Here is a 24,027-nt window from a genome sequence, read left to right on the forward strand (position 1 = left end):
GGGGTCCCTATGTGCCATTAGGATGTGCCCGCCACAGTGGCGGGCGCATCCTGAATCCCTAACATTGTGGCGGACGGTGCACTCAGCACGCATGCAAAAAAGCCAGGGAAGCATGTTGTGCACTTCCATGCACAACATGGCAGGCCCCGCGTGGTGCATGCCATGTTGTGCATGGAACTGCAAGGGGGTTCCATAGGTACCCTCCATGTGCACCCCCCACACCCCAGAGTCCATAGGGGCCTGCAACGGGCCCCCGGAAAGGCATCTTTAAAGACACATTCTAATATGGCTGGCGTGTCTATTAGACACCGCCACCATACAGAACCCTTTTCCGCCCGCTCGACATGTCGACCGGGCGGAAAAGCGGCGGATGATCTGTCCGTCCGCCGCGGACCCCCCAGCCATAATAATATGGCGGGGTGTCTTTTGTACAGGGATGCCGGGAGGATTGCCCCCGCCGGCCTGGAGGGGGCAATCTGCCCGCCATCCTATTGGGGCCCTAAGTGTGGCACAAAATGGGCAGGAAATTAGGACAGCTGTGGAAGACATTGGAGGTAACAGCCTTACAAAAGAATAGTACGTTGCGTCAATCGGCCTAGGACACAACTTAAACACACAAGACGTGCAACTGACACACAACACAAGAAGAAGGGTAAAGAGTAAGGTAGAGTGAGATGGTAAACAAAGCAATATATCGCTTGTAAATTCTTGAAAACTTGAAAATTCTAACACTAAAAACTAGACGTTTTATATGTATAGTTAGCAGAAAGGGGGATACTACCCACATCTACCAGAGAGGCAAACCTAACAGTACTACCGAAGCCTTAAAAGAATCCCAAGCAATGTCAATCACATAGACTACAATCCATTTTTAACTTGGACCAAAAGATCCTCAGAAATGTTATAGAATGCGAGACATACAAGAGGCCTACAAACTATTACAGAGATCTATTGCAATTCACCTCACAAAAAAACATAATGATCAATCACAGAGGGCAAAGGCACAACATACTCGGAAACTACCAGCAGACAGCAACCATACAGCATCACTTTTACTTAAAACAGGGAAGGAAAGTGACTTGATAGTATGTAACACCTGTTTTCATATCTATTCCCATTTCTAGCTGCGCTTCACAAAAAGATGTAATATAAATATATGTTACCAATAGTTACTGCAGTGCTGGGAAACAGAGCTAACACCCCCCACTAACACCTTTTTTCAGAATACGGAATTTGCATATGGCTTCATAATTTTCACCACAATTACTCAGCAGCTTTTTCAAAATTTCATTTAGAATTCACAAGTTTAGTTTGACATCTCAAGAAATATATAGAGAGCTTTTCAAATTTCATGACATGGTGTTTTTTTGTGTTTTAGTCTCGCTTGTCTGTTTTACAAATCTGAAGGCAGTGAAAGAAGTAGTCAATTAAAGTGCAGCCGAAGCAATTCATTTAAGTGCGGATTGCAGTTGTGCAGATCGTGAAGTCTAACAAGCATTGGCATAGCCAATAGGTCTCGCTTTTGGGACATTATAAGTGTTTAGCCATGCAACAGTTGATGTTGCACTAAGGATATTGTGCTGCAGAATTAAATACTTATAAGGTCCCAAAGGTGAGACCTCTTGGCTATGCCAATACTTGTTGCTTCTGCTTCTTAAAATCTGGTTACCCTAAACTTTAGGGGTTACATGCTGCAAGAATGAAATTAGGACAGTTGTATTCCCCCGAAATTTTCCTGAATGTTATATGAATACCCCTTAAGATTGTGGAGTGATGTCATTGACTTTGTAAAAGTATACCCATGTAGTTTTAGTATTTTGTGAATGAACCTCTTAGTCATCGATAAAATTAGTGTTTCAAATTGAAACATTGCTGTGATTAAAATGTAATTGTTCGATGATGCAAGCTCTTGAACAGCAGATGGCGCCCTTGTACTGCAAGAGTAAATTTGTTTACATATCCCGTGACGTATGAAGCTCAGACTAAACACTGTGTGGAGGAGAGGTTTGGATTCCATAATATTGTTATGTTTCTGGTACACAATGCTGGAGACCAGAAACAGTTTTCATAATCTGGAAGTATGTTTTATACAGGAAGAATTAAATGTAATATCTGCACCTCTTTGTAATTCAATTGCCTATTTTCCTTTCCAAGACATATATACAGATTACATCTGCCCACTATTTCCTCAGTGCGTTCTTACACAGCACCATAATGTAGAAGGGTCATTTAATACCTGCTTGGAGGTGCGGCTGCCCCTCTGCGGCCACCTTTCGCTGCTGGAGGGAGGAGGAGGACACGGACATTTGGCCTCATGGAAATGAAGTGGCGGTAGCTCTGATACAACCGGTTAGTTCGCAAACTTTACTACATCCTCGAAAAATCAAATGCATGGATTACGGGGACCAACTGGCATAGGTGCAAATTCAGGACAGTGGGTAAAAATTCAGACGTAAGGGTCAAGATTCAGGACAAAAAATCAGGACAGATGGTCCAAATTCAGGACAAAAGTTCGGGACAAAAGGTACGTTTTACAGACACATCTGAGGAGGTCGCGCAATAGTATATAAGACAACCAAAATAAGTAAACGTCAAAATAAAGTTTATATTAGGTTGAGACAATTGTGCACTTCACTTTCTGTCACTGCTTTTGGCTACTTCGGCACCCTTTGTCCCCCTCCCCACAGTTGCATCACAGTGATATTCTGCTGTGTTTATTTGTTATACTGTCTTATGCTGAGCTGAGACCCACAGATCAAAGTCAGAAAAGGCCAAGAAACACTTGTATCTGACCCGTGACACCCCCAGTTAAGCAGATATAGCAGGTGCTTCACTACACCTTTGGCCCATTGTCGTTCCTTAAGTGATAATCCTCCACAACCAGACTGACAATGGGTCGATCACAGACTGAGTGAGGCCAAGGAGGGACTGCTACAGCCTCTAAAGTTCAAGAGAAGTGCAAACTGCTTGCGATTGTGGCAGGTGGTCAGCACAGCTTGCTGTCATCCCCAAAATTATGGACAAAAGGCGTCTGTGAAAGAACTCCTTAGGAACAACGGGCAAGAGACCCAAATAACGGGCAGTCCGTGAAATTTACTGACGGTTGGCCACCCTAGCAGGGCTAGAGGCTGCTGGCGATTCTTTTACTGCTGCAGCCGAAAATTCCTCTAGTATTGTCTACCAAGGACACAACGGAGGCATACGCATTTAGGACCATTACAGACCAGATAAAAACAGTGGGCCATATTATCAAGAACGGCGATAACATTGTCTGCGCTTTAGCGGCACAAAACTGCTGCTAAAGATAGGGGATAAGGGGCTTGATAATAAGCTCTAGAGAATTCAAATAGAAGCCCAGGTTCTGGTGTGAAGGACCACAAACCTGGGCTTCTATTGGAATTCTCTAGGGTATATTATCAAGCCCCTTATCGCCGCTTTAGCAGCAGTTTCCTGCCGCTGTGATTAACAGGACAGGGTCTCTAGACAGACCCTGCACTGACAATCAGATGCTCCGCGACCATTCAGGTGAAAGTGGCATCATGACTTTCATTTTGTATTATGAGTTAATCTGTGTTTTTTGACATAACCACATTTCTCATGTGTTTTAATATGTGCTGCAACTGGTACAGAAGTCTCTATGTATGATGATACTTTGCCCTTAGCCCCGCCCCTAGCCCCACCCACTTGCCACACCGCTTTTTTAATGAGTACCTGCACTTATTTTTCCCCATTTAAAGCACTGGGGGGCATATTACCAACGAGTAGCGATATTCATCGCTAAATAGGCTTAGCAACGATTTGTTTATCGCTAAGCATCAACGGAAATTATCGCTGAGATAACGTGCTATTAGCAACGTTTATCTCCAAAGCGATAATTTTTCCGGCGATAGCGTGAATATCGCTGAGAATACAGCGATATTCACGCATTAGCGACGAAATGCTCTTAGCCATGTTATCCACCTCCCATTGGATAACATGGCTAGGAACTGGTCTGAACAGTTGTTATTTTTTGGCGATAGCGGGAATATTTCCATCGCTACGCCCTCCTTGCTAATAGGCGATAGCGACGTTAGCTAACAGGTTGGGTACGCCCGCTTTGCGTGTCATTAGCGATAAATATCGCTGACATGCAAAGCGGGCCCCAAACCGCTCGCTATCGCCTAAAAGCTGTCGCTAACATTAGTTAGTGACAGCTTGCTAATATAGCAATAGAATTATCGCCGCTTAGCGGCCGAAAACAGCCGCTAAACCGGCGATAATTGTCTATCGCCCCCCTTGGTAATATGCCCCTGGGTATTTCTATGGTGAAACCTAACCAAAATGCAGCAGAGTGTTCATTGGGCATCTCCCCTGGGGGGTGGGCCAATGGGATGCCACTCTATCACTTTCTCCTGCTCCCCAAGGTTCAGGAGAGAGAGAGAGAGACTTGTACATTTTTTTGCTGTGGCTAATAAACCGAGTGCCTGATAAGAGCTCCTAAGTGTTGGCAGATAAGAGGCGCACAGACGCTGCACTCACGCCATCTGTACAGAGACCCCTGCTGGTGAAGTGGAGTGATTGCATAATCTCACGCTGGTCCGGCAGCCCATCAGCTGGGAAGCAAGTCCTGTTTGGAATAATGTTCTTGACAACTCCTGCAGGCAAGGACACAAAAAGCATGTTCCATTATTTTTAAATGTCAACATACTTGTCCTTGCCAACACAAGTTAGTCTATTGGCTTTGCGAATGCGAGCTGACTTGGGCTGAATTATTTATTATGCTTCACACATGCAGCATACAAGCACATAGCAGTGCAAGAATCAAAGGCTTCTGCAATCCATACATTAATGCAATGTATTATGTATGCGTTCTGCGTGGGCACTCACTTCCATCCACTTAGCTGTGAAGAATGAAGCCATGTATGACAATCAGTGAGGGGAAGGCTTTGATAAATCCACGGCGCTGGGTTTCTTTTGAGGCGCTGCTATCTTATGTAAACAGTAATGCAAATTGTAGGAAGGTACATCCTGACTATGGTTGCCCTCAACTTTTTGCCCTGTGTTTTAGCTGGTTTTGGACATAGTCGACCTGGGACCCTGCCAATCAGGACCCCAGGCCTACTGCTCTCTCTTTAAAATGGATTCCATGTACCCTAGGTACATTTCCAATTGGTACTGGGCCACCCTATCAGACCCTGTAACTCAGGGCATAGGTGTACCCAGGGCTGCCAGGGGCTGCAGCATGTATTATGCCACCCCTGGCTGGCCTCCTAAATTTGACACAACTGGCTGCATGACAGCTGGGGCAAAGTCGTGTAATCACCCTTTGCTGTAGGTGTAGTATACCTATACCTAACCCTAAAATGGACACACAGATTCCTATCAGTCACTCCTATGGCAGGCCTTGACAATCCTGAAGGCAGAGTGCTTGGAATCGTGTGAGATGGTGCTCTGGCATGAGCTGAGCCTGTCTGCAGCTTGCGGAATCAAGTCCTAATAGCTGTTCCATGATATCGCATACCATATACTCTTAAGTGCATTATAATCCTCGCGGTTAAATGCTATCTTTGGTATTGCTTTATCAAAACATGTCGAGTAAGGTGTCATACGAATTGGAATACTAACCCCTCGCCAATTCTGGCGACGGGGTTAGCATTCCACCCTTCTAGAGGGACACGACATGTATGTAACTGTGAACCCCGGTTAAAGTTAACTGAAGCCTCAGCTCCACAAAATGGATGCTGCCACCACAGACACGAGTCTGACCCCCTGCAGCTGGGAGTCCTTCCAGCGAGGGGAGCCTGGACAAAGGGTTTCCTGTCAGGGGCGGTGCTAGCACCGTCCCAGACATGGTTTTGTGTATCCTGGGTAGGCAGGGCTTTACAGGAAGGTGACTGCTGAGTGGCACCCCGGTGCTCACTACGCATAGGCCGGTCTGAACCAGTTCCAGGGGCACACCAGCCCCTGGCCTGGGGAAGTCCGGCATGGCTGAGGGGTGTAACCACCCCCCACCTAGTCCCACCCATAGGCAGGACCTAGTCACCGGGTCAGCCCCCTTTTTGAGTATAAAGATGGGAGCGGGCCCCCTGTTAAAATTAGATCATCTTTGGAATCAAGATACCACTTTCTTCGAAAGGACTTCACGATTTCTTCTTCAAGATTCTCCCTTGTGGCTAAGGAGTAGTCACCCTGCATCAAGCAGGCACCATCCTAAAGAACACTGCGGTCTGCTGCAAGTCCTTCATCACGAATCCGACGACCCAGCTCGACGAGACCCGGCTTCCCTGGCACCTCTGACCTCTACTCACCTCTACAGCCAAGCTGAGAACCGTGAGTGCGACGAGACCTCAAGGGACCGACGATCGCCAAGACTGCACGACATCTTTACTGCAAGCCCACCGTGTCCTCCACTGGTGAGTGCTTTGGGGTCCGAGAAGCCCCGACCCTGCGCAGCTCCAGCACCCAAGATCAGCCTCCCTGCATCTCCACGATCGGCGTGGGGCCCTTCTGCTGTTTGCTGTGCACCGCGTTGTTTGGCTACTAGCCGGCTGGCTTGTGGCCTTCCGAACGACGCCCAACGACTTCACGACTGCTGGTCTGGTTGCCCCAGGCTGGCCCTTGCTTCCTTTTTCAAGAGAGGCACCCCGGACCCTCCTGGTCCACTCCAGACGCCATTTTAGGTCCACCGCGTGGGCTTGAATTTGCCAAGGCTTTGTTGCCCAATCCTGGGTCCAGCGACGCCGACAGCTTCCATCTTCGTGGGACAGCTCGATCCTCCATCCTGGTCGCCGACAACGCCTCCTGGTCCGTGAGATCTTCGAGTCAAGCGTCACCCACTCACCTTGTCGAGGTGGCTACCATCCGGTGCCCTCCTGGTGCCCACTGACTACTGGCTAGTAGTCTCGAACTTGGTCCCCTCTGCTTTCAGGTGTCATCTATCTTCGAGATCCAGGCTTGGATCCAACTGAACTTTCTTCACTGGTCACCGGCCAGCATCTTTTCTTCCGGCTCCTGGTCCGTCTACGAGGATTCCCGACGTCTTTTCAGACCTATGCAGCTGCAGCCCCTGGGCTAGGTAACTTCGGCATTTCGGTGCCCCAGCATAGCCTCACTATCCAAGGGTCAGAATCTACTTTCGTTTTCTCCCTACCAGGTCGGGTTCGCCCGAGAACACTAACTTTCTAATTCCTAGCTACCATAGACTTTTGTCCCGCATCTCGCGTGAGAGTGCACACACTGCACCCGAGTCCCCTAGGCCTCCTAGAAGTAATCTAACGATTCCCTAGTCAAGTCCTAGCGATTCCAAAAGCTATTAGTACTGTACTTACCTGTTAGGAATTTCGCATTCCACTTCCAGAGTATATGGTTTTCCGTGCCCCTCGGGCATTTGTATATACTGTGCTAACTTAAGTATTTTGTAAGAGTTTTTGGTTTGTGCTTAGTACCCTGTCCTCATAAAGAGTACAGGGCTGTTGTGATCTTTAAATAAATAACTGTTTATTTTCATAACACTTGTGTGGTGTCCTTTCACTTGGTATTCAAGGGGTATATGTGTGGTAAACGGCTGGCTTAACACGCCCTCTCGAGTCTTTAGCCTTAGACTGCTCGTATCCACGCTACTAGGATAGCTGGTCTATAAGGTTGACTTACAACCAATCATCAATAAGGGTTGCTGGACTGATACATAGTGTTCACTAGAATAGTGAGCACTGCATATCAGGCCACCTTCTCACATTGGTGAGCAGCGGTTGGGATTTGAGCTTGCTGTTGTTTTACCACACGTATCCTAAGAATATCTTGTTGAAAGATCACATAAGTACTGTTAGGTACATATAACTAAAGCTTAGAATACTCTGAGTTCTACTGAACCAGCTGTTGTAGCTCCTCAAGGCTTAGCACACCTTGGCTGCAACTCTAGCAAGGGATCAGTAGGTAAACACATAGTGTAGGTAGGTGCATCACTTACACCACACTAGAATCAGCATGTCAGACAAAGGAGGAAACTCTGAGTATCCCCTTGTGTCAGTGGACCCTCCACAGGTCCTTACTTCAAAATATGCTGCTCTTAGTTTCCATGAGATGAGACAAGTGTGTACTCTCAGGAAACTAAAACAGGGGTCTAACCCCACCACTTCCTTTCTGATTGGTCTCTTAGAGGCTTATGATGCCAGTAGGGCTGGTAACCCAGACCCTTCTAATCCAGATGGAAGTTTGCCCTCCTTACAGGGTCCCTTTGATATCCATCCCCTCCATGAGGCAGATGATGCTGAGGAGGAGGATGAGTTGTCTGGGGATGAGGCAGATAAGGGACAGGTAGAAGTCAGCAGACTAAGCAGGTCCAACTTAAGCAGACATGAGCTTGGTACTGGGGGACCCCTGGGCCCACTCTCAGGTCAGCTTAACATTGGGAATGGACGAGTTAGGTCTCTATCAAGAGGCTCTAGCAGATCCTTTCGAACCAATGGCTCTCTCAACTCTTCTCACAGAGGAATGTCTTCCCCTAAGAGGAGAGTGTATGAAGCTGAAGAAAGGGCAGTCAAACTGAGGATTGAAAGGGAAGAACTTGCCCTGGCCAAAGAGAGACTTGCCTTTGCTAGAGAGCAACAATTGAGTGGGACAGTTCCCACTGGTGGCAGCAATAAACCTAGCAATAGGGAAAGGAGTTTTGATACAAAGCACCTGAATAAGATAGTGCCCCCCTTTAAAGAAGGGGATGACATCCACAAATGGATTACTGCTTTGGAGAGAGCCTGCACTGTGCAGGGTGTTCCCCAAAGTCAGTGGGCAGCTATCTTGTGGCTCTCCTTTGATGGTAAAGGTAGAGATAAGCTCCTCACCACAAGGGTGGAGGATGCTAACAATTACCAAGTCTTGAAGAATGTACTGGTTGATGGGTTTGGTTTAACCACTGAACAATACAGGATGCTGTTCAGAGACACCCAGAAAACTCAGTCTCAAGATTGGACTGACTTTGTTGATTGTGCCACTAAGGCTTTTGAAGGCTGGCTACTGGGTAGTAAGGTTACTGATTTTAAAGGATTGTATAATCTAATTATGAGGGAGCAAATCTTAAATAATTGTCAGAACCAGCTATTACATCAGCACCTGGTAGACTCTGAGTTGACCTCTCCACAGGAATTGGGTAAGAGGGCAGACAAATGGGTCAGAACCAGGGTTAGGCCTAAAAACCAGGGTGGTGACCAGAAAAAGGAATCAACCAAGCCTCAAGAGAAGGGTGGGGATAAATCCACAGAGAAGACTTCCCAAGGGCCCCAAAACTCCAACAAGGGTGGTGGGTCCCAGAACACTCCTTCAGAACAGAAGAAACCTTATTGCCATACCTGTAAACAGGTGGGTCATTACAAAAGTGATGCCAGTTGCCCTAAAAATGGTAATAAGGGAAATACACCCCCAGGTAATACTCCTAAACCTCCTGTTACCACTAGTGGTAATCCCCCAGGTGGTGGGAGTGCCCCCAAGAATGTGGTGGGCATTACTCTGGGCCAACAGGAGGACTATGGCTTAGCCAGGTTCCCTGACCACACTCTTGTCTGTGAGACTGGCATGGGGTTTGCCAACTTCACTACTGGACCCCACATTTTGGGCAAGTATAGACAAGAAGTTTTAGTGAATGGTCAGAAAGTTGAGGCATTCAGAGACACAGGGGCCAGCCTCACCATGGTGAGTGACCATCTGGTCCCCTCTGCTCAACTGACCCCTGGTTTTACTTATCAGGTGACAGACATTCATGGAATGAAGAGAAGGCATCCCATGGCAGTAGTCAAGCTCAGCTGGGGTAATGTCACAGGGCCCATGAGAGTGGCAGTGACAGATAACCTACCTGTAGATTGCTTACTGGGGAATGACCTGGAACTCTCAGCATGGGCTGAGGTGGAACAAGAAACTCATTCCAGAATGATAGGCCTATCCAGACAGGTTAGTGGGGCAGTAATAGCTACAGCCCCAGTCCAAGCACCAGTCCTCCCTGAAAAGGTTGGAAGGGCAGTGGTAGCCACTGCCCAGGCTCAGACAGACTTTCCAGAACAGGATAGGAGGGCTGTGACAGTCACAGCCCAAACACAAACTGAGTGCCCTCCTGAAAAGGTTGGCAAGGTTGAAATGGTCTCAGCCTCTACTCAGACAGATAGTGAGGTTGTGAAGCCTGAAACAATGGATCACTCCACTCAAACAGAGAGCATTGAGGAGGAAGAAGAGTCTTCCCCCTCCCAGACACTAGGTGAGAGCCAGCCTCCTCAGGGAACTGACTCTACCCCTGTTGAAGGGACTGCCCCAGAGGTAGTCAGGCCTAGCCTGGCAGAGCCCCTGATGGCAGTGGACCCTTCACAGGTGGGACCCAGTCTGGAGCAGGTAACCTGCACCTCTCTACCCTGCCTCAGTCAGCCCAGGGCTGAAGAGACCAGGGAGGCCAGTGGTGGACCCCAAAGGGCCCCCTGTCCAAAAGAACCCCTTAATCAGCAGATTAGGATCACTGAAGCTGGTAACCCTAGCCAAGTGAAAATAGAACAGACTCCTGAGGGATCCCCCTTAAAAGCAGTTAGGGAACTCCCACAGCTGGACACTGTTGGGCACAGCCAAACATGGGGCCTAAAAACCCCAGACCTGACCTGTCCCTCCAGTAAGCCAAACAGAGGGACTCAGCCTCCAGCTTTAGGTAGCCAGAGGCTGACCCTGAGAGCTCAGTGCATCTCAGCTAAAGAAAGAAAGGCACACATGATGAATGGTGATTGGAGGAAGTTGAGCCCAAAGGTAGAGGAGCCTCACTTCAGTACTCCATCCCAGCATCAGCCTTCTTCTTTCCCAAGACACTCCAGAGACAGAGATTCCCTATGGTGGAGACCCTCAGACACCCTTAGGGTGAGGGGTTGCCTAGTGGACCATGACACAGGGGGAAACCAAGCCAGAGCTGGTCCTTCCTTATATGGCCACTTAGGTAATAGAGGCTTACCTGGACAAGGATAGCCTTATCTCCTTTCGTTTGGGGGGGGGTTGTGTAGGAAGGTACATCCTGACTATGGTTGCCCTCAACTTTTTGCCCTGTGTTTTAGCTGGTTTTGGACATAGTCGACCTGGGACCCTGCCAATCAGGACCCCAGGCCTACTGCTCTCTCTTTAAAATGGATTCCATGTACCCTAGGTACATTTCCAATTGGTACTGGGCCACCCTATCAGACCCTGTAACTCAGGGCATAGGTGTACCCAGGGCTGCCAGGGGCTGCAGCATGTATTATGCCACCCCTGGCTGGCCTCCTAAATTTGACACAACTGGCTGCATGACAGCTGGGGCAAAGTCGTGTAATCACCCTTTGCTGTAGGTGTAGTATACCTATACCTAACCCTAAAATGGACACACAGATTCCTATCAGTCACTCCTATGGCAGGCCTTGACAATCCTGAAGGCAGAGTGCTTGGAATCGTGTGAGATGGTGCTCTGGCATGAGCTGAGCCTGTCTGCAGCTTGCGGAATCAAGTCCTAATAGCTGTTCCATGATATCGCATACCATATACTCTTAAGTGCATTATAATCCTCGCGGTTAAATGCTATCTTTGGTATTGCTTTATCAAAACATGTCGAGTAAGGTGTCATACGAATTGGAATACTAACCCCTCGCCAATTCTGGCGACGGGGTTAGCATTCCACCCTTCTAGAGGGACACGACATGTATGTAACTGTGAACCCCGGTTAAAGTTAACTGAAGCCTCAGCTCCACAAAATGGATGCTGCCACCACAGACACGAGTCTGACCCCCTGCAGCTGGGAGTCCTTCCAGCGAGGGGAGCCTGGACAAAGGGTTTCCTGTCAGGGGCGGTGCTAGCACCGTCCCAGACATGGTTTTGTGTATCCTGGGTAGGCAGGGCTTTACAGGAAGGTGACTGCTGAGTGGCACCCCGGTGCTCACTACGCATAGGCCGGTCTGAACCAGTTCCAGGGGCACACCAGCCCCTGGCCTGGGGAAGTCCGGCATGGCTGAGGGGTGTAACCACCCCCCACCTAGTCCCACCCATAGGCAGGACCTAGTCACCGGGTCAGCCCCCTTTTTGAGTATAAAGATGGGAGCGGGCCCCCTGTTAAAATTAGATCATCTTTGGAATCAAGATACCACTTTCTTCGAAAGGACTTCACGATTTCTTCTTCAAGATTCTCCCTTGTGGCTAAGGAGTAGTCACCCTGCATCAAGCAGGCACCATCCTAAAGAACACTGCGGTCTGCTGCAAGTCCTTCATCACGAATCCGACGACCCAGCTCGACGAGACCCGGCTTCCCTGGCACCTCTGACCTCTACTCACCTCTACAGCCAAGCTGAGAACCGTGAGTGCGACGAGACCTCAAGGGACCGACGATCGCCAAGACTGCACGACATCTTTACTGCAAGCCCACCGTGTCCTCCACTGGTGAGTGCTTTGGGGTCCGAGAAGCCCCGACCCTGCGCAGCTCCAGCACCCAAGATCAGCCTCCCTGCATCTCCACGATCGGCGTGGGGCCCTTCTGCTGTTTGCTGTGCACCGCGTTGTTTGGCTACTAGCCGGCTGGCTTGTGGCCTTCCGAACGACGCCCAACGACTTCACGACTGCTGGTCTGGTTGCCCCAGGCTGGCCCTTGCTTCCTTTTTCAAGAGAGGCACCCCGGACCCTCCTGGTCCACTCCAGACGCCATTTTAGGTCCACCGCGTGGGCTTGAATTTGCCAAGGCTTTGTTGCCCAATCCTGGGTCCAGCGACGCCGACAGCTTCCATCTTCGTGGGACAGCTCGATCCTCCATCCTGGTCGCCGACAACGCCTCCTGGTCCGTGAGATCTTCGAGTCAAGCGTCACCCACTCACCTTGTCGAGGTGGCTACCATCCGGTGCCCTCCTGGTGCCCACTGACTACTGGCTAGTAGTCTCGAACTTGGTCCCCTCTGCTTTCAGGTGTCATCTATCTTCGAGATCCAGGCTTGGATCCAACTGAACTTTCTTCACTGGTCACCGGCCAGCATCTTTTCTTCCGGCTCCTGGTCCGTCTACGAGGATTCCCGACGTCTTTTCAGACCTATGCAGCTGCAGCCCCTGGGCTAGGTAACTTCGGCATTTCGGTGCCCCAGCATAGCCTCACTATCCAAGGGTCAGAATCTACTTTCGTTTTCTCCCTACCAGGTCGGGTTCGCCCGAGAACACTAACTTTCTAATTCCTAGCTACCATAGACTTTTGTCCCGCATCTCGCGTGAGAGTGCACACACTGCACCCGAGTCCCCTAGGCCTCCTAGAAGTAATCTAACGATTCCCTAGTCAAGTCCTAGCGATTCCAAAAGCTATTAGTACTGTACTTACCTGTTAGGAATTTCGCATTCCACTTCCAGAGTATATGGTTTTCCGTGCCCCTCGGGCATTTGTATATACTGTGCTAACTTAAGTATTTTGTAAGAGTTTTTGGTTTGTGCTTAGTACCCTGTCCTCATAAAGAGTACAGGGCTGTTGTGATCTTTAAATAAATAACTGTTTATTTTCATAACACTTGTGTGGTGTCCTTTCACTTGGTATTCAAGGGGTATATGTGTGGTAAACGGCTGGCTTAACACGCCCTCTCGAGTCTTTAGCCTTAGACTGCTCGTATCCACGCTACTAGGATAGCTGGTCTATAAGGTTGACTTACAACCAATCATCAATAAGGGTTGCTGGACTGATACATAGTGTTCACTAGAATAGTGAGCACTGCATATCAGGCCACCTTCTCACACAAATATCTTAAACAGATTGACTCAAGGAGGCGATTTACTGCTGACTTCCCGTCGCCATCACTGCAAGGGTCTGCGGTGTTGCCAGCTTTGATTTTATGTTATCAAATCCTCACAGTATCGAGAAACGAATTTTGGGGAGCCAAAGAGACAGGTCATCGGCTTTTGTTTCTAGACTAGTGGACCATTGGCTCATTATTTACATCTATAAAACAGTTTGGCCAAGTATAATTTGACTTTCAATGAGCCATTTTTTTTTAAATGTAATTTTCAAAGCAACACGCCGTTTTGCTGGCAGAAAACATGAAGTTGACCTGTACTCCTAGATAAATTACACACCACTTTAAAAAATAAATAGGCGTGCTACGTGTGCACCTGAGTGTGATACGTTCACACAGAATAAAATGAAAAAAGGGGGAGCGAAACATTCAATGTACACACGGTAACCACTCCACTTCGGGGATACCACCGGAGACATTAGGGTGAACCGGGGTAAGTTGTGCACCCACCAATACATGTCCAGATTGGAGAGCAAGTTGAAACGATATCCAATGGGCACTACTATTAAATACCTATGTGGGGGGGTGGGGGTAAGGGGTGGGGGGTGGATGCATTTTTCGAACAGAAGACTGGCTGTTAGAGCGAAATGTGGTGTGGCCTTGAGCTCGCTGTGACATTTGGACGCACCTTCATCAACCTTTTCCTCCACACCATAAAGGGTGTTGAGGCTATAGATCAAAAACAGACTGGGTTGTCATTTTTAGGTCTCACCTGATACATTTAGTAAGTGGCTTTTAAAAGTGCCACCAGAGGCTTTTGCTGACCTACAGCTTGTGTTCACGAGCTCGTGTATGTGCACAGCTGCCATGTGTGTTTTTAATGCTCCTCTGCTTGCACTACCCCCCTCCCTTTTTCCCCCTCCCTCCTGGTCAGCTTCATTTGTGCCTTCTAGCTATGAATCATGCTCCTTTGCTCGCACTCCCCCTCCCTTCTCCCCCTCCCTCTTTGTCAGTTTCATTTGTGTCTTCTATCTCTGTGAATTCTTCTGCTTCCACCAGGCACACACCACCAGCCGTCAGTGCACGCTTCCACCAGGCACACACACCATCAGCCGTCAGTGCACGCTTTCACTGGGCACACACACCACCATCTGTCAGTGCACGCTTTCACTGGGCACACACACCACCATCTGTCAGTGCCCGCTTCCACCAGGCACACACACCACCAGCCGTCAGTGCACGCTTTCACTGGGCACACACACCACCATCTGTCAGTGCACGCTTCTACCAGACACACACACCACCAGCCATCAGTGAACGCTTCCACCAGGCACACACACAACCAACCGTCAGTGCACGCTTCCACCAGGCACACACACCACCAGCTGTCAGTGCATGCTACCACCAGGCACACACCACCAGCCGTCAGTGCACGCTTCCACCAGGCACACTAACCACCAACCGTCTGTGCACGCTTTCACCAGGCACACACACCACCAGCCCTCAGTGCACGCTTTCACTGGGCACATACACCACCAGTCGTCAGTGCAGGCTTCCACCAGGCACACACACCACCAGCCGTCAGTGCACACATTCACCAAGCACACACACTACCAGCCGTCACACACTACCAGCCATCGGTGCATGCTTCCACCAGGCACACACCACCAGCCGTCAGTGCACGCTTTCACCGGGCACACACACACCACCAGCCGTCGGTGCACGCTTTCACCAGGCACACACACCACCAGCCGTCAGTGCACGCTTCCAGCAGGCACACACACCACCAGCCGGCAGTGCACGCTTCCACCAGGCACGCACACCACCAGCCGTCAGTGCTTGCTTTCACCGGGCACACACACCACCAGTTGTCAGTGCACACTTTCACCAGGCGCACACACCAATAGCCGTCAGTGCACGCGTTCACCAGGCACACACACCACCAGCCGTCAGTGCAGCAGGCAGGATCTTCTCAGAGTTTCTTGGTAAATATTTGTTCGATGCCTGGGAGGGAGTGGGTCGAGTTTCCTTAAACCATGCTGAATATGCAGGTGCAGTGCATAAACTCCTGTGTGAGTGAGTCATGCTGCCTGGGCTCACTTACTCCACACTTGTAAATTGCGCCTGCACCAGGCTTTTTCTCATTTGCAAAGTTCGGCGCATGCGCACGGCTAGGCAGTCCATACACACCCGGGAATGACTGCTTCCTACAACCAGAATGGAAACAACATTCAGAGCAATGAAAACAAGTTCATTTGATGCAAAGAACTGTTAACAAAAACCATGTCCAGCTATTGTAGATCTAGCAACTTAAACAAAACAGCAACAAAAAACAAACAAGCATTGGCATAGCCAATAGGTCTCGCTTTTTGGACCCTATAAGTATTTAGTTATGCAGCAGAATATCCTTGGTGCAACAACACCAACTGTTGCATGTCTAAGCCCTTAAATGGTCCCAAATGCGAAACCTATTAGCAATTCCAATGCTTGTTATAGAGAGGGTTTAATATTGAACCTCCCCATGAGGTGGGCAATACTCGCTGCTGGCTGAATACAGAATAAACACTGCATTCTTCCGCACAATATTGGATACTCATAGGTATCTTGTGTTTTATCATGAAGATTGGATTTACCTGTACTAACATACCTGTAATTACTGACATGACTGCACCCACATATACAATCAACATATGTAACCAACCACAATATCAATGATGTGGTACTATGATTAATTCCCAAAAGTGTGTCAGACTCAAATTATTCAACCTGATCACGTTGCAAGCTGCGGATCTCTTCTGTACAAATGTCCCCTCTGAATTTTGGAACTTCTGTTGACTTCACATTATCTTTATCTGACCAATGGACCGGATGATTCACACTGGTGTCTTCTCCTAGCTTGCAAATCACTAGTCCCTCTTCGACCTCCAGATCACACGCTCTTCTGGCTCTGCGTCAATTGCTGTGGTTCCGTGGTCCCGAATTGGGTTCGATAGTTCCGAAACCCGATTTATAAAGATCGTCGGAAATGGACGATTTTGGTCTCGACAGACCGTAAATGATGAGTGTAACGTGTCTGAGTGTTTTCGTATGAATCGATATAGGAGAACACTCTGCATTTGAGGATTTAGTCTGAACCCTCGGGTTCCATTTTGTATGTGGCAGCCATTTTGTGTGGTTGCCCTAACAAGGGCCCGATGACTGTGGCCGAACGAGTCCTTGACACGTACGCCTTAGCTGACTTCTGGTTGACCTGGCCGAACTGACTCCTCGCCTGGGGCGATTCCCGCTGAGCCAGTTCCTTGTTCAGCAGCTGGCCTGATAAAGATCAAAGGGCAGGACGTGCCCGAGTTTATGATACACCGTTCCCACTCCTCTATCTCCTTTCCATCTGTTTCTGCCTTTCCTTTACGACATGTTCATCGATCTGGGTTGAAGGTTTTATGATGGGTTTGTCCGGCCTGGTCGAACAGGAAACCAAGCATGTGTGCGATCGTTTTGGTGGGCTGGACAACGGAAAGTGGGATTATCTTTGACTGTCGTCATTCGCTACTTTTTGAAATGCTACTTGGTCATTGGTCAGTTTGTATGCACCAAATGTAAATTGTAATGCTGCCAGAGGCGTAATTTTCGGCATAAAAGACCGAGTTTCGTTCATTGAAGTGGTGCAGTCTCTGTCGAACTACCCGTGTGTACTTCGTAGATCTCTGTCCCTGGTTGCAACCAATAAACTTTGGTCTTTGACATCATCAAGAAGTATCCTGTGTCTCTGTTTGCCAAGACAGGTGAATCCGGGGTCTTTGGGTGTTACCCTGACACCGCTGGGTTACCGGATTAGTACCGGTTCTGAAAAACCCAGTACCTCAATTGGCGCCCAACGTCGGGCGACTTCAGCGGTACCGGTCCAAGCCAGAGGTTCGTGAGGAGCTTCGTGTGAAAATTCCAGAGGACGGCCAGCCACTTCAGCGACCCCTGTATGTCGACGTGGTTCCGAAGGTCTTTGCTGCGAGGTTTCCCGCATCCCGACGGCTACGAAGGACTGCCGCCCTGTTTTGGAGCCTTAGACGTTTGTAGAGCGAGACGATTGACGGGTCTTCTGGTGACGCCATCGACAACTCAGTTAAGTATAAACAGAGCATCTCCTAGTTCTTAGTTTGTTTTGTATCCTTGAGTGGATAGCTTTGATTTGGTACCTGCAGTCCCCAAAGCCAAGGGATTCGTGTATTCACGAGATTATCGATTTAGATTCCCCTTGTTGTTTGAAGCTAGACTAGTGAGCAAGATGCCTGGTTTTAGCAGTCTTAGGAATTTGTTTAGTTGTGGTACTTTAAAGGATTCCCGGTTAGAGGATTCGTGTCCGGTTCCTCCGATTGGAACTCCTACCTACGACCTATATGTTAAACATGTTGTGGGTCCTATTAGCTATAATGAGATTTGGGTTAGATATACGAAGAATGACGGTGTCCTACAGTGGCCCCGTTATGGTAGCTTCGAGACAGAAGTCTTAGATAACCTTGAAGTGAAATTGTTCAAGAAGAAAGCCCGGCCGGCGATGTTTGACTCTTTCCACATATGGCGCAAAGAAGCCAAACAGAAAGAAATTAAGTTAGCGAAGAAAAATAGGAAGGGTATGTCAATGGTACAAGCTGCCGTTGCATACAGAGATAATGAAGAAGAGAAGGAAAGTGAGCAGATGCTTAGAGTGAGGAAGTTAGCGGTAGACAGATGCTATCCAGTCTTGCCGGCTAAAGAGCAGAAAGACGAGAAGGATCTTGTGAAAGACCCTTTAATGTCGCATTTGTTAAATTCACCGCCACCTTATGTGCAGAATGCTACGGCACCACCACCACCGGTTGTGGCCGCGCAAGCACCTATTGCTTTGCCTCCTGTTATTCCTCCACAGCCAGCACCTTCGTTGGCTATTGTTCCTTATGCGCAGCCTTCTCAAGGGTTGCCAACTTTGCCTCTTCCTGCTACTACTGTCTCTACGCCTGTTCCTACTACTACTGCTTCGTCTCCTCATGTCCTTCCGACTGCTCCTTCTCCTAGACAGCGGATGACCGCTGCCTTCTCTAATTTTCTAACTCCTCTGTTGGGACAAATGGGTATGTCTCCTGTGAGTGAGCGTAGACAGTTGCGTAGCCAATTGCCCGATACAGATGAGCGAGTGGTTTTGGATCATATGGCACGTAGATGGGTGACGTATAAGTCCCAGTATGATCTCGAAGGTATTATGGATGTTTTCCGACAATGGGAAGCACCAAAGCAACGTTACGTTTTTGAGCTTATGTGTGCGTTCCTCCATGAACAATGGATGGACGAATTGGGTAGAGTTCCTGTAGAATTGTTCCGATTACGTTCCGAGTTTGCTAAAGGAATGATTGTGAGTCTACATGACGTCGAGAAAGCGGTGTCGACGTTACTGTCGCTCCGAAGCAATGTCCCTACTGAACGGCTGTTTGAGCCAGATTCGTCAGTTAGGAGACATGCGCGTCAATATCCGATGCGAGAGGTTCCTCCAGTATGGAGACCTGCTGATGCTGCTGCTATTCCACCTGTTTTAGCGCACTTTCAGCGTGTATGGGTTCATGTTCCATGGAAGCGTGCAGAAGTTCTAGCGCTTAAGCAGACTTTACCAGATCCGCGGAAGAACCCTGCAGGATATTATAAAGAACTTACGCAAACTGTCAGTTTGTGCGTTATGAATTTGGCGGATATAGACATGCTGTTTGGGAATGTTGTTCCACAGCCCATCTGGAATGTCATTCGACATACAGATCATGATAATGAATTGGGTGACTCGTGGGTGAATCTGGTTGCGGCAAATGATAGACAAGTTGGAGGTGCTAAGCCTGAAGATGTTATTGCTGAACTTCCTGGTAGAATTATCACTTTCATGAAAACTTTGATGCCTGAGGTCCGTGTTAATTGGGACAAATTGTCTGCTTGTAAGCAGAAGAAAGATGAGTCTGTTTCGGACTTTTTCTCGCGTTTCGAGGAAACATTTGTCGATCATAGTGGTCAGGATATGGCTACCGAGGGTGGCCAGAGATTGTTTGTTGATAAATTCGTGCACAATCTTATTCCTGAGTTGTGTACCAAGTTTAAGGATTCCGAGAGTGCTTGGCCTTTTTCTACTTCGGCGCAAATTCTTGCTACGGCTCAGTACTACGAGAATAGGCGTAAGGATGAGTTAGAGAAAGCGGAGAAGAAGACTAAGGAATTGAAGACTAAAGTTCTTCTACAACAAGCTTATCCACCCCGTGTTAATAATCAGCGTGATTATCAGCAGCCTCAATAGTATTCAAGGAACTCGCAAAGAGACGAGACTCCTCAACAGCGTATTCAGTATGGGCCTAATCAGTGTGCGTACTGTAGAGAAGAGGGCCATTACAAGAACAGTTGTCCCGTTTTGTTGCAACGTGCAAATAGTGCTCCAGGTGTTAGAGGTAGAGGTGCTCAACAAGCGCCTAGAGGTAGAGGTCGCGGACAGAACGCGCGCCCTTTACCTCCGCAGAATTCAATGAACAGTTTTGATCAACAGCAGAATTCGTCTGGTAGGTCTACACAGTACTACGTAGATGATTACTATGCTGAAGGCGATGGAGAGCAAGGTAATGATTGTTAGGACAGCCATAGACAAAGAGAGGGAGTTGTTTCAGTTCCGGTAGACCAGAGTGGACCTTACGTGGAAGTGATTGCATCAGGTGTGTCAGAGCCTTTTCTGCTAGACACTGGTGCTACGAAGAGTTCTATTATGCATTCAAAACTCCCCGGCGCACCTTTGTCTGGCTTTAATAATGTTTCTATAGGTTTTTCTGGCGCCCCGTTATGAATCCGATTTCCGTTCCATTGCCTCTTTCTGTTGGTCCTCGTAGGTTTGAAGCACCCCTTCTTTTGACTACAGGTTGTAATGAGAACGTACTAGGCCTTGACTTGTTGAAGAGATTATATGCAACTTTGTACTGTTCTCCGTCAGGAGTACATCTTACTTTGGGTGAGAATGTGATTTCTCCGATATATGTTTAGAAAGATTGCCTCCCACCTGAATTGTCTTCATTACCGGATTCATTATGGGCTATTATTTTGTAGTGGGTCTGAATTGGTTGGGGAATGTTTAGTATGTAACCACGTTAGGATTGTTGGAATGCTATGTATGTAACCACGTTAGGAATGCCGGCTGTGTATTGTGGTTGGAGTGTATGTTACCGAGGATTCAATCAGCTGTGTCAGTTGATGATCGTGATCCAAGGGAACGTACTGCTCTGCGCTGTGGATGAAGATCTTGTTTCCAATAAATGAAAGTTGACTTTAAATCCAACTTGGTTTTACCAGATTTCATCTTCTTACATTTGGCGACGCTGGGAGTGTCTTCAGCCACCTGCAAGATCTCTTGCTGGAACCGTGCTTGGAAGGCCACTTGTCATTTTTGTGCTTCCTTCGCTGGAAATATTGTGAGGCTCAGTATTACAATTCCGGACTTTTGGATGTGAAGGAGAGTCTGGTAGGATCCACCTTGGCTCCTTTTTGGGGTTTCTGGGATCCGGCAATCGTTGACGGCTCGAGCAGGAGGCTCGCGTCGAGGTTAACGATTGCGAGCAGTGCAAGACTTTGGTTGCGCTACTGTGACGTCTCACGTAGCGCGTTGCCGCAAAGTACTCTGGGTACTGACGTCGTTCACGTTACGGAGCGGCCATCTTTGTTCCTGATGAAGCTTCGGTTGCCTTAGCAACGGTCTTCGGAACGGATCGGTCCTGTGGCACACTTGTCTAACAGTGTATTGCGGTTATACACTCATTGGTTTTGGCTTTATTTTGGAGATTTGCGTGTCTCGGTGATACGCACACCTTTCACTCAACTTTGGTAATATTGATGAATACTGGTTTCCTGGTCTGAGTTGGCTCTACTTTTATTTCTTTGTTTTTTTTATTATTTTCTCTTCTTAAGAATGTCCGTGAATCAACAAATTAACCAACTCACTCAACCTCCTCCGTTTTTAGCCAAACCTGGTAAACCCAATCTTATTTGGACAGAATGGTTTGGTCTCTTCGAAAACCATATCGTTGCTATAGATGCAACTGAATATTCCCCGGAAAGGGAATTCGCTCTTCTTTTTGGCAGTTTGGGTTTAGCTGCACAGCGCATTTTTCAGAGTATTCCTCCTATTCCACCTCCTGCTGGTCAATCGGGTGATAGACGGTGGAATGTCTATTTGGAGGCTTTTGAAAGACTCAAGAAACAATTTTCCGAATCTCCTAACATTATGTTGGAGCGACAAAAATTTTATAAACGGAAACAGGGGGAGGAAGAAAAAGTTGAAGAGTACATTTCAGCTCTGAGAGTGTTAGCTACAACTTGCAAATTTGGTCCTACTGTTGAGGACATGATTAGGGACCAGTTTGTTTTTAATTGTGCTTCACATAAAATTCAGGAAAGGATTCTAAGCTGCAAAAAACCTCCCCTTTCCGAAGTGATTGACTTGGCTCTGTTATAGATGTGGCTCAAAGTTCCACATAGGTAATTTTCCTAATTGTCCTGCTTTAAATAAGCGCTGTTCAAATTGCAGGAGGTTTGGACACTTTCAAAAATTTTGTAAGGATCAAAAAAGGTCAGTTCAAGTCAACAACGTTAGTAGCGATATTGGGTCATGTTCAGAGTCTTTTGACAATTTGCTGCTGACCCTGGATTACAAAGACGAGTTGTTGGAAATTAAAGGTCCTTTTTGTGAAGCTTTGATTGATGGAATTCATACTCGAGGTATGGCTGATTCAGGTTCACCAGTGACCATTCTACGTGACTCTTATTTTTATGAAAATTGGAGTAAAGATGTTCCGTTGGCTTCTCCAGATATTAATCCAAAGGCTTTTGGGGAGAAGGACATTGACATGTTGGGGTTCTTTATGTCAAATGTGGAAGTTCTTGGTCGCTGTATAATGACTAAAGTTTATGTTGCTGTTAAGGGGAAAAACATTGTGGGGTGGAAGGATCTCGCTAAAATGGGGTTGTATTTGGTACCGGGGGACGTTAATCCCATTAAGGTTAGATGTATGGAAGTCATGAGTGTTGGGAATTCTGACATTGACTGCAAGCGCTTACTTGAGGACTTTAAGGAGGTTTTTAAAGATCGGGTGGGCTGTATAAAAAATTTTGTACATAAAATCAGATTGGCTACTGACGCTCAACCTGGCCTGTTCCGTTGAGTGCTAGGGAAGAGTTAAAAAAAATGTTGAAGGATTTGAGTGATCAGAAAATTATACAGTCCACTGAGTCCTCTCAATGGGTCGCCCCGATTGTTTCCGCAAGATAAAAAACTGGGGAGATTAGGCTCTGTGCGGATTTGAGGGGTTTAAACAGGAATATTGTGGTGGATTGCCATCCCCTACCAAAGATTCACGAACTTCTGGCAAATTTGGGGGGGCTAAGTGGTTTTCCCTTATCGACCTGAAATCCGCATACCACCTGATTCCTCTGAGTGAGGAGTCTCAGGAATTTACTACGTTTGTCACACCTTTTGGTGCGTATAAGTTCCTGAGACTCCCTTTCGGGCTGACCTCTGCTGCCAGTATTTTTCAGAGAGTGATGGATTCTTTGTTCAAGGGGTTGGTGGGAGTTCAAGCCTACCTAGACGATATCCTGGTTTTTTCGAAAACTACTGATGAACATTTGATTTTGCTAAAAAAGGTTTTGAGAACTTTGGAAGATAGTGGTATGACAATAAGGGCAGACAAGTGTACATTTTGTGTTAATGAGCTGGATTACCTAGGTCATACGATTTCGGATAAAGGAATTAAACCTAAATTTGCAGTCATTAGGGCTCTTAAGGAGGCTAAACCACCTACTGATAAAGATGCTTTGCGCTCTTTTCTGGGTTTAGCAGAGTACTATGCAAGATTTGTTTGCAATTACGCTCAGATGGTTGATCCTTTTCGCTGCCTTCTTAAAAAACGTCAAAAGTTAATTTGGACGGATGAGTTGAATGGTGTGTTTGAAAAAGTAAAAGACTTGGTTATTTCCGCAAAAGCTTTGCATGCATTTCGCGATGATTGTGTTTCAATGATCACTGTGGACGCTAGCATGAATGGACTGGGTGCTGCTCTTAGTCAGCAGGTAAAGGGACAGGAGCAAACGGTGGCATTTGCTTCCAGGTCGCTCAAATATTTTGAAACAAATTATAGCACTATTGGGCGCGAGACGCTGGCCTGTGTTTGGGCGGTTCAGAAATTTAAAATGTATATTTGGGGACGGAAGTTCCAGATTTTGACGGATCATAAGCCTCTTGCTTTCATTTTTAACAAGGTTTCTAGTAGTAATTCAATGTCTGC

The sequence above is a fragment of the Lissotriton vulgaris genome, chromosome 4_1, assembly GCF_964263255.1.
Source record: "Lissotriton vulgaris chromosome 4_1, aLisVul1.2, whole genome shotgun sequence".
Taxonomy (NCBI): Eukaryota; Metazoa; Chordata; class Amphibia; order Caudata; family Salamandridae; genus Lissotriton; species Lissotriton vulgaris.